The sequence below is a fragment of the Geospiza fortis genome, unplaced genomic scaffold (genome assembly GCF_000277835.1).
Source record: "Geospiza fortis unplaced genomic scaffold, GeoFor_1.0 scaffold58, whole genome shotgun sequence".
In the NCBI taxonomy this organism is placed as follows: domain Eukaryota; kingdom Metazoa; phylum Chordata; class Aves; order Passeriformes; family Thraupidae; genus Geospiza; species Geospiza fortis.
The window spans coordinates 3,302,547-3,313,795 of NW_005054359.1; the positions used below are offsets into that span (position 1 = coordinate 3,302,547).

The 11,249-nt window shown below is 35.2% G+C and overlaps 1 protein-coding gene across 1 annotated transcript in view; it reads left to right on the forward strand.

The window, feature by feature from the left end:
• The first annotated feature begins 478 nt into the window (after positions 1–478).
• Positions 479–11,249, forward strand: part of CDH9 (cadherin 9) — a 97,657-nt gene continuing 86,886 nt past the window's right edge. Inside the window, exon 1 of the mRNA XM_005423856.3 lies at positions 479–738. The gene's annotated coding sequence lies outside the window, so the exon portion shown is untranslated. The remainder of the gene's footprint in view (positions 739–11,249) is intronic.

Below are 11,249 nucleotides of genomic sequence, written 5' to 3' on the forward strand. Positions count from 1 at the left end.
TGTTCACTTTCAGGTACAGTGACAAGCCTATCATTATCATTAGCTGTAAGTGACACTAGAGCTGTAAAACTATTGAGCACACAGGGAAATCTCACACACATTGCTTTCTTTCATTTTAAAATCATTTGTCACTGTAGTAGCATTAGAGGACAATTTTGCATTCTCCAATGTGTATTGCACACCAATGACAATGTGTTGCTAGTATAGATATTTAGAGTAATTTGTTTTTCTCCATATAATCTACATGTTAGGGGTATACCTTTACCCCTGTTATTAAAACAGACCAAACTGAGCTGGTTACATGAGCCTCTGTATTTAAGCCTCAGTTAATAAGAGGGTGCTTAACAAAGCCCTCCTCTCTGAACCCTCCCACTGCATTCACTTGCAAATCACTGTTTGGCTGGTAAAGCCGCCGTGCTGTCCCCCCCAGCCCCAAACCTTCTCACGCTGAGCACTGCGGCTCTATCAGCAGCAACATCTCGGTGAGGGGCAGCGACACCTCTCCTTGCGAGGGACGTTTTTTATTAATCAGGGGCCCTGAATGGAAACCAATCAGACAGAGAGTCCCTTTGGCTCCTGCTCGCTGCCTGCCTGACTTAAAAGTGATGCCGGGAGAGAGGGAGTCCTAGTGAGAGGCGAGTGCATTCGGCGCTGGAGATACGGGAACGTGCAGAAGGCAGGATGCAGGTAGAGAAGCAGCGCTGAACGGACTGAACTGGGCTCACACAGACAGCCTGGGTGAGTAGATCAACTTTCTGTAGCATGAGAACTGCCGATAGCAAAAGAACAGATGCTTTCTTTAGGAGTGTCTAAAATGTTGAAGATTCCGTACAGATACTTTTTAGGGAAGGGGGATGGAGGGGCAGTGTCAGCAGAACACTTTGGGGATATTTCTCTTACAGAGTTCAAAAAAAACCCAACCCATTAAATTGCTGAAATCTAAACTTCTGATACTGCATATGTGTTGACTACTTGTGTACTTTAAAATATTAGCAATGCATATGCTCTTTGGAAATACTGTTTAATATTAATCAGTTTTTCCTGCCAGATAGGAGTAACAATATAGCCTAACTTTCATGCAGGATGCTTTTTCACCTTTCCAGATAGAAGATATCCCCCTTTTTCTTTTTTCCCATGTGTGTGTTTGTCAATATATCTAATAAAAACAACCCTGGTTAAGAAGGATGAAAAAATAGGATGTCTTTGTTGCTACTAAGAATGAAGTACTAATGCTTTTTTGGATTTTCTTTAGCAAAAGTAGCAAAATTAGTGGGATTTTTTTATATGTTTTACAGGGGGAAGTACAGCTCAGGGTTCAGAAAGATTGAGAGCTGAGGGAGATGTCGCTTTGGATATCTGTAGCAGAAAGTCAAAGTCAACAGGCTTAAAGTAAAATGATGCTTTCCAGAAGTCCTTCCAAACTACCTTGTCAGCCTAATATATATAATCAGAGGGTCCCACAGAAAGCAAGGCAGAAAGCATAAAAGGTCATACTGACCACTTGACACCAAAGTAACCAGCAGAAAACAACTGAATGACATCTTGCCTTTTCACATGCAAGAAACATGCTGTCACATGTGTTCAATTTCACTGTATGAGCTTCAAAGAAAGAATGATGTACATGAATTAAAAGGAAATTAATACCCCTTCCTGTTGTAAGGCAATATGGATACAGCAGCCACTCACCTTGTCACAGATTTAAGTCATAGTTAAGAAAATAGAATGGTATTTTCTTAAAATACTTTCCATTTTCAGTAGACAAATTTATAACCAATGAATGAGGCTTGCTATGATTAAAGGGATAAAAGTTATAAAACTAATATTTTACTGAAACCACAGCAGGATTATGCTTCATTGCTCAGTACTACACTAGCTACCCATGCTAAGGATAAAAATGGATAAAAATACGAGTGTAATACTTGCACTAGTTTTGGAGATGAGATAAAAAGGTTTGTTAAATAATATTAGTCATAGTGATGGGAATTACCAATGACAGATTTTTAAAAATCATTGTCTCTAAGTAGTTCTCCATATCTGAAAGGATAATTTTATTCCAAAAATATAGTGAACTAATTAAATATTCAGAAGATTTGTGTTATAATTTGTCTATGACTATTAAGAAATTTATTTGTGAATTATGCTTGTTGCTAAAAAAGGCGTACTGCTATCTATATGTCAATCTGACAGATAAAATATATTGTCCTGTCATTTGTATTTCATGTGTAATAATGTAAATTCAAGAGAGAATTATATATGTTTACAGCTAATGCGGTTTTCTATTAACAAAAATATAAAACATTATACAGTCAAATGTCTGTGAAACAAATAATTCTTGGTTTGGGCTTTTTAAAGTTAGGTAAATAAGATTAATTTTAAATGGAGAAATGTAACTGTAACTGTATCAATACTATTACTACTTGTACCTAAAACAGTTGCCAAGTCTTTTTAAACTCGATGAAGTGAGTTCAAGAATCAAAGTTTTTCATATGTGTATTGCGTGAACTAAGTAGAGTTTTTAATTTCAGAGATTGTCTTGTAGCCATTATTATAGAATGTTATGCTTTGTGTGTAACCAGTACATCTCACCTAAAAACAAAAAGAAGTTTGGTGATGCTGTTAGTAGAGAAAATGTGGGGAGAAACAGCTCTGCCATATGCTTTGTACAGCTCCATGTTAAAATTGCTTGAACCTTTCAGAATTTTCATGCACTTCTGCAGAAGTCACCATTCTGAAAAGGGTGTCCTCCTCTCCAGACAGCAGCCCATATACAGGGATTTGTGCTCTCCTCTCACCTGACTGTTGCCCCACAAGGATGCTGATCTCAGTAGCAGCTGCATGGCACTGGCAGAGACGCCCTCTCATCATGGGATCAGCCAATAACGATGATTTCATTCCCTGACCTACCCACCAAACAAAATGTAATAACTGAAATCCACTGGTTTAAATGTCATCACCCATAATGCTGCTAAAAGGACCTTACAACTTAATTCTGACATTTGCTTATCTCTGGCATCAGTACTTGGTTTCTGAATCTGCACGACATGGCTTGCAGGGAATCTACTGGCAGAAGCATTTGAGAAGTAGAGCCAGAGAGTAACAGGACTGACAATTTTCTCTGAGGATGAGTTTGTTCAGGAGATATCATATAAGAAAGCTGGGGTATGTAAGCTAGAGTATAAGACAATATAGATGTATAAATGTATGTGTTTCTTCCCTGCAGTCAGAGCTATTTAACTGCAGAAGGTAACTGGAGCAAAAATCTAGAGAAAAATGCATCTCCCACACATATCAGAATGGCTTCAGAATTTCTAAGGCTTGCAGCAGGTGTTATATTCAAATGTTATCTGCAGAAGAACTAATATTTTAAAATGAATAGAGTTGCCCAAGTAAAAGCTGCCTGCATTCTCTATGTGAGTGAGGGAATTTAAGAAAATAATTCATAGGAATAAATCCAAAATTTTGTGAAAGGTGGTAGGAGGAGAAGGAAAATAAAGCAAAGGGAAATGAACAAAAAGAATTTTTGCAAAAGCAGTCAGAGTAATTTTTCTTCTTGCCTTTTAAACACATAGGAAATTGCTGAATGTTAAAAGGAAAGTTATTTTCCTGACTTTCAGTGACTGATCCTGATAAAAAATACTCCAGTGGCATCGAGGACTACTTGCCAAGCATGACTGAGCAGGAGAGGCGTACCTTGATCAAATCATACTATGTGTCTGCAGTGCAAAATCCTAGCAAAACTGAGACTTAGTTACTTCTGGGAAAATGTTACTAGCTTCAGGAAAAAGGAAAAATACTGGATGCACACTGCAGCCCAGAGGAAGGCCCAAAATGTTTTAGAAAAAAAGTAATTTTTAACACAGTATGTAATTTTACTACAGAAATGTCAGGAAGTGAAGTATGCTGCTTATAATCTTTCTTCTGCAATCTTGGGAAGATTACAAAAGGACATGGATGGCATTGCTGTCATCCCATACACACACAGTGCCACACAGAGACTTGACTTGGTCTCAGTTAGAGAGTATCTCTGTGACAGACAGGGATAAAATGGGGCCTCCACTTTCCCAGTCCTCCAAGTTCTCTGTAGGATTACAACAATGTTCAAAAAAATATATTTACCTTGAATACTTAAATAACACCATCAATAACCACAAATATTTCTCAGAAAAAGTATTTCTGCAACTGCAAAATGGTGTGCTTTAAGTGGTGCCGACTGTATTCCTTTGCTAGCAAAATGCAATATTAGATAATTAAATTTCACACCTTTTAGCAGTAAGAGTAATAGCAATATCAAGACATCATCACTTTGGATCCTGTTTCCCTATCTGAGAAAAAACATATTTTTCATAATACGTTCTCTCTTGATATACAAATATCAAGGAGGTTTAGGTAAGTACAAATTTTATAGATGCTAGATGATATTCAGGTTGCTTTGTCCTCAAAGGCTGTATTTGAAAAAAAGAATTACTATCTTCATAGAAATTCTGCCTGTAATGATATTGCAATTTTGGGCCATGTTGGTACTAAAGGATTCCATTTTCTAAAAAATACGGACAGCATCTTGCCATTGTACATAAGTACATTGAGAAAGAGCACCTAAAGCACTTGTCCAGATTCAAAATATGATCTTCATAAATTACACCCAAGAATAGATTCTGTGAAATATAGAAAATTATGGATAATGGATTTGTATTTGGAGATAGAAACAGTAGGCCCTTCCATCATTTAAGCGAATTGCACAACAGCTCTCAGAAGGAGATTATCTGAATTTATGCATTTTGAATAGTTCAATTGAAGTCAATTAATGATGTATACAAGCCTTCTGGCAATATATACAGGTATAATTAGATTTAGCCATTATTTTAAAAAAATTTATTCTATTATATTGATAATCAATGGTGCACAACCAACTAGTGGTTGACATTCATATTTCGACACCGCCCAGAAAAAGGATTCAATAAAAACATCAAGTTGTATGAAAAGTGTTCAATAAAGGAAATTTAAAAATATAATGATCTAAAAAACTCAGCTTAATATCTTACTAAAATAATTGGGTTTTATTTCCTTTGTACTCCATCATTCAATATTTGCTCCTAAGGAGATGAAGATGCAAAGCAAAAATGGGTTGAGTTGGGTATAAGGGTGAAGTTAATCCCATTGCTTCTGTTTTTAAAGAAAAAATAGGCACAGAACAAGTGAAATTTAGCAGTTTTATGTTCTGTATGATTTGAAGGTTTCAGTAATCTAATCACATCTGATTTTAACAGATAAAAATAGCCCCAGTGTATGAACAGAACTGTTATGTATATACACCTTCATACATGTACACATGCATCTAGAGACATAAACTGAAGTATAACTCATGAAAATTCTAGAGAAAAATAATGCAATATTTGTAGAAAGCAATATATTACAATGGGTTTGCTAAAGTTTATAGTGCTGCATTCTGGCTGAATTTTTCTGCTTACTTTGTTGTTTATTACAATACTTTCATATGGTTTGCATTATTCTTTGTTATTATTTTCCATACTAGTGGATTTAAATATCAAGCTTTGTAGTGGGAAGGTATTGTAAAAATGTTTTTTATTCTTAAGGCACAGATGCTGGTTGTGGATAATCTCATGGAAATAGTTTTGCCTGTGTAGCAAAAGGAGAAAAAATCAGGAAAACATACTTATTTCAAAAGGAAATTCTTGTAGTTGTTTAAACTACTTGTCAGGAGAGCTGTTTGTGCTTGTGCTGCATTCCAGAACCTGTATTCAGACTGGGTAACATTTTACAATAAGACTGGTCCCACTGAAACCAGTGAAATTACTTTTGTGCATTTCCCTTACCCCGAGTAAAAATGAGTGCGGAATCTGTTCTTATGCTGTCTGATAAAAAAGATTCTATTTTCCTCAGAGTAAACATAAAAATATTAAATTGCAGAAAATATTTTCCCATTTCCTGGAAGATACGCAATAATCCTTATATTTGTTTCCCAGATATAAAAGGTAATTTCATTACTAATGAGAATTCAGACTTGCAGGAAAAATGGATTTCGATGTAAAAAATAATGTAGTCTCTTCATTTTTACCTGTTATCTGCAATCTATGGATTTACTGCAATTGAGCTTGATCTTGCTCTTAATGGTTGCAAATTTGTGTTTTATATGGCTTCTTTCCTAGTCAAGACAGCTATCTGGTTAGATTTACATCTTTTCTAGAATAAGATAATAAGTAAAATCCCTTGTGTTCTAAATAAAATTAATTAATCTCTTCAAGTTCCTTCATGGCGATAGAACAATACTGAAGGTTATCGTTCTTTTCTTAGTGGTAGTAATAATAGTAGTAGCATCAAGGCTGAAAACTCACACATTAGTTGAAATACTGATTTAGTGATATTTTAATTACATTTGTCACAAGCTTCTGGTACTGCCTGTTTTTCCTGTTATTGTCTTATTGAAAAATCTACTTATGGTACCAAACCATCACTGCAGTAAGCAGAAGGACTTTCAAATAAAAAAAAAAAAAAGTGTTGTGATAGTGTACTGATAATCACTTTTAAAGGCAATTAAAGAAAGGAAAGTCTCAAAAACGCTGGTACAACTGCTCTCAGCCATCACTGGCCAAAAGAATCTACTGGTTGAGAATCTTTACCTGAAGATTTCATTCAGGACAGGGGAAAAAACATAATTTAGCTCAAAAAGGGGAGGGAATTAGGAAGTTGCTATATGCACCACAGACTGAAGATTTTGCCAAAAAAAAAAAATTAAATTTAAAGGTAGTCATCCCTACAAGGTTGAATCTAAGAGACAATGATTTAGGAACATGCCTAGTGTTGCACATTCAGAAACGTAAATGTGAGCACAGCTAGAATGAAAGATTTAGCACTTCTGACAATGATACTCAATTTTTTTGCCATTTGAATTTATGCTTAGGAAATTCAAATTTACATTTCAGAGAAAATTTTCTAACACCTCACTACAATAGAAATCCAAAGAGCTTAGAAAATATAGGATACAGAAAAAAATATATAGATGCAAAGAATAAACTTCTCAAATATACAAAGGCCCTCTATGTTTTTTTTCTGTCAACGATGTATTGAGACTCTACTTCATAGTACTCCTCAAATCAAAAGCCTACAGGCTGAATAGTTTTTTAACCACTTTATGTTTGCAGAGCAGTTATATGATTAAATAGAGAGCTGCACTGGTATATAGAGACACAGGATCATGGTTCCCTTGATTACCCAAGAGAAATACTGTGTAATTCTAGCAATACATAAATCCTGATTTCAAAGGAATATATATCTGAAGACTTGCTAACAATCGCATACAAGAACAAAAGGTTCCTGTGTAGTTTGTGTACTGGTCTGTGTGTGTACCCTACTAGGAGTAGAATATATCCATAGTTTGACTGTTGATTAGAATAAAAATGAGTCTTAAGGATTAACCGGTTCAGGATTCGAGTTCCTGGTCTCATGACTTAAAATGAATGTCAACTTGTATTTAAAAAGTATTTCACTATTTTTTAACTGGCAGATAAATTATATTAAACTCAGGATAAAGTGATATTTTTTCTGCAAGTGTGGGTAGTTTGAAATAGTAGCTATGTTTTACGCATCTGACTGAGAACTTTTCTAAGATTTACATGTGGGGGTCCCAAATAATAAAAAAAATGGAGCAGAAACGTGCCTTGAGTATCCCAGGGTAATTGTTAAAGAACATGCCTAGAGCTACTAGAAGAAACCTTGTCAACCTGGTTGAAAGCATTTCTAGTTCTCTGGAGATGGAAGAAAAAGGAGGAAGGGAAGGAGGAAGGGTGGGAGGGAGGGAGGGAGGAAGGAAGGAAGGAAGGAAGGAAGGAAGGAAGGAAGGAAGGAAGGAAGGAAGGAAGGAAGGAAGGAAGGAAGGAAGGAAGGAAGGCTTCCTCTCCAAGAAGAGTGGATTCACAAAGCTGAAGCAGAATAAATATTTCTGGATTAGTTACTTTAAGATTATTTAAAATGCAATACTGTGGGTAGCTACAATAAAAATAGGACCAAAATGATTGTTGTAGTTTATGTCTTTCTTCGCAAATAGTATCAGAATCAATAATTTTTTGGACTGAAAGCTGAACTCCAAAAAAAAAATTAAACTATAGAGGAACATAAATAAGGGGACATTGTGGTAGAATGAAAAAATAAATGAGTCACATTAATTTTCTGCTTCCTTCACCTCCAGTTAGTTAGCACTAATTCAACTTCATGCTAGTCAGCCTGTGGGTCTAGTAGAAAATTTTAAAAATCATGAAATTTCATTACCTGTGGTGAAAATTTACATGTATTTGTGCATATATGTAACTCTATCTGTATCTGTGTTGATATAGTTTTATCATTATTTTGATGTAATTTTAGAGACCCTGGTTAAATTAAAAGATCTAGGGATCTAGGTATACTTATATCTCTCTATATGTCTACATATATACCTATATATGTCTGTGTAAATATAGCTCTAATGTGTAATGATGAATATAGATTTTTAATTTTTTTGTTGTTTTTCTATGCGCACAACATCTCTGTTATGAAAGTCATGCATATATTTGCATTGGAAGTTTCCAAAGCTATATTCTCTAGTTAAAGAGATAAAGCAATATTCTTATGTGCTGAGTTGAGGAGGTCTTTGCACGTCCAGATTTTACTCTATAATAATCAGACCTAGAGTGGTAAATATCAGAGAAAAACACAGAAAAACATCTGCTCTGTCTATGCTGTCATTCCAGAATTATAGAATGGTTTGGGTTGGAAAGGAACTTTGAAGTTCAACCACCCTATGGGCAGGGGCACCTTCCTCCAGGTCAGGATGCCCATCAAAAAGCCCATCAAACCTGGCCTTGAACTTTTCCAATGATGGAATATCCACAAATTCTTTGGGTAGCCTGTGTCTCAACATTTTTGCTGTACAATATATTCCTCGTCATGTCCAACATAAACCTTCTTCTCTTTCAGTTAAAAGTCGTATTGAGTTTTTCATCTACCAGCGCCCTAAAGTCCTTATCAGCAGAGCTGCTCTCAGTCTCTTAATCCCACAGTCTGTAGTGATGGTGAGGATTGCCCCAGTCCAGGTGCAGCGCCTTGGACTTGGCCCTTTTGAACTTCATGAGATTTGCATAGGCACATTCTTTAAGTCTGTCAAGGTCCCTCTGGATGGTGTCACTTGGGACAACTGCACCACACAGCTTGGTGTCATTTGCAAACTTGTTAAGTGTGCAGTCTTTCTCATCATCTGTGTAGTTAAAAAAGACAATAAATAATATTGGCCCCAATAGAGACACTTGAGGGATATCGCTCTCTACTGGTTTCCACTTGCACACAGCCATTGACTGTAAATCTTTGAATGAGGCCAACCATCCAATTCTTTCTCCATGTAGCAGTCTAACCATCAAACCTGTATGCCTCCAATTGAGCAGCATGACTGTTGTGGGGGATCATATCAAGGGCCTTACAGAAGTCCAGATACAAGATATCAGAAGGTACCTCACCCACTGATGCAGTCAGTCCATCACTGAAAGACATGAGATCAGTCAGGCCATGAGACAAGTCAATTTGCCCTTGGTAAAGTCATGTTTGCTGTCCCTAATCACCTCCTTGTCTTCCACATGCTTTAATACATCTTGCAGGATTATGTGTTTCCTAATCATACCAGGTGCAGAGATGAAACTGCTGGGCTGGCAGTTCCCAGGGTCCTCCAGTTCTTTCAAGATTTCTAGAAAATAATTCCCCTTCATTCAACAGATTTGTTTTGAGACAAAATTCCTTGAAAGAGGAACTTTTGACTAAATCACATTATTAGAATTACATGGCATGACTTTCAGTGAATTACTTTAATATCACTGCACTTTGTATCTCAGTAAAACTATTGAAAAAATTTGCACCTTCAAAAAATTTAAGCAATTATTTTGACATAGAGTTTTAAGCTTCCTTTCCTGTTTCTCACCTCATTGACCAAAGGGTCAGGAAACTTGAAATATTTTTGCTACAATGGAATTTTTTTAATTCTTCATCTTTACTGTATGATCATCTAAATGATCAGCCCCAAGGTAAACAATACCTCTGTTAACTTTAATGTCCCTTCACAATGCAAATAAAAGTTGTCTTCTTATTCCTACTTCACTTAATTGGTCCTGAAGTTTAGTTTTATCCTGATATTTGAAAGGTCAAATAATGTGAGTATGCACCTTTCAAACAGAAATTGCCATCCCAGTGACCACTATCAAGTGTCTGAAGAGCAGGAAGGACAAGGAAAACATAGACATGTTCTTTGCTTTTTACAGGTAGTCTGTAGTGGTTAATTCTAAGGCATGCTGAAGGAAGCATGAGCATTGCCACAGAGCATCCAAGATTTCTTTTTCTACTTATAAAAAAGACAGTGGAAGATGTTAAGATTTAAAGATAAGGTAGTCATAGGACAAAGTCATCACCTCCATATACGAGCAATTGTTTTTCCAGGTGTGGTTGACAACAGCAGCACCAATACCACTCAGACAAAAATAAAATAAAATAAAATAAAATAAAATAAAATAAAATAAAATAAAATAAAATAAAATAAAATAAAATAAAATAAAATAAAATAAAATAAAATAAAATAAAATAAAATAAAATAAAATAAAATAAAATAAAATAAAATAAAATAAAATAAAATAAAATAAAATAAAATAAAATTAAAAAAAGTTATTTGCCCTGAAATATAATGTTTTGCTACCTTTTTCCTCAAAAAATGAAATTATACCATATGGTATGTTAGACAGTTGAGACTGGAAATTGATTTATCTTAATAAATCTTAATTCTTCACCAGCCATATTCTTTAATGCTAGGAATGGATGTTAAAACTTCTTGGTTATTTCACTCAGAATTTAAAAAGTATTTGTCAATGTTCATTTGTTTTACTGCCAACAGTCCTCTGAAATTACGTGCAAAATATATTTCAACACAATCATGATAAAAAACCTCAATATTTAAAAGCAGAAACATACACTTGCTTCCCATAGGTTATATATGTGTGTGTATATATATGTATGTACCTACGGGCATAAATAAGTGCAATTAAGAACTTGAAGATCTTACTTGTGAGAGTCATGTACATTATAACTCCATTGAATTCATCTGGTAGCGAGCGGGAGTACCATGAGATCTCAGTAGAAACTTAGTATGTGTGAAACAGTTACAAAAATGATTACCTGCCAGAATGGCAGCAGTATCACAACACTTCAAACATTTATTTCTTTTCATTCTG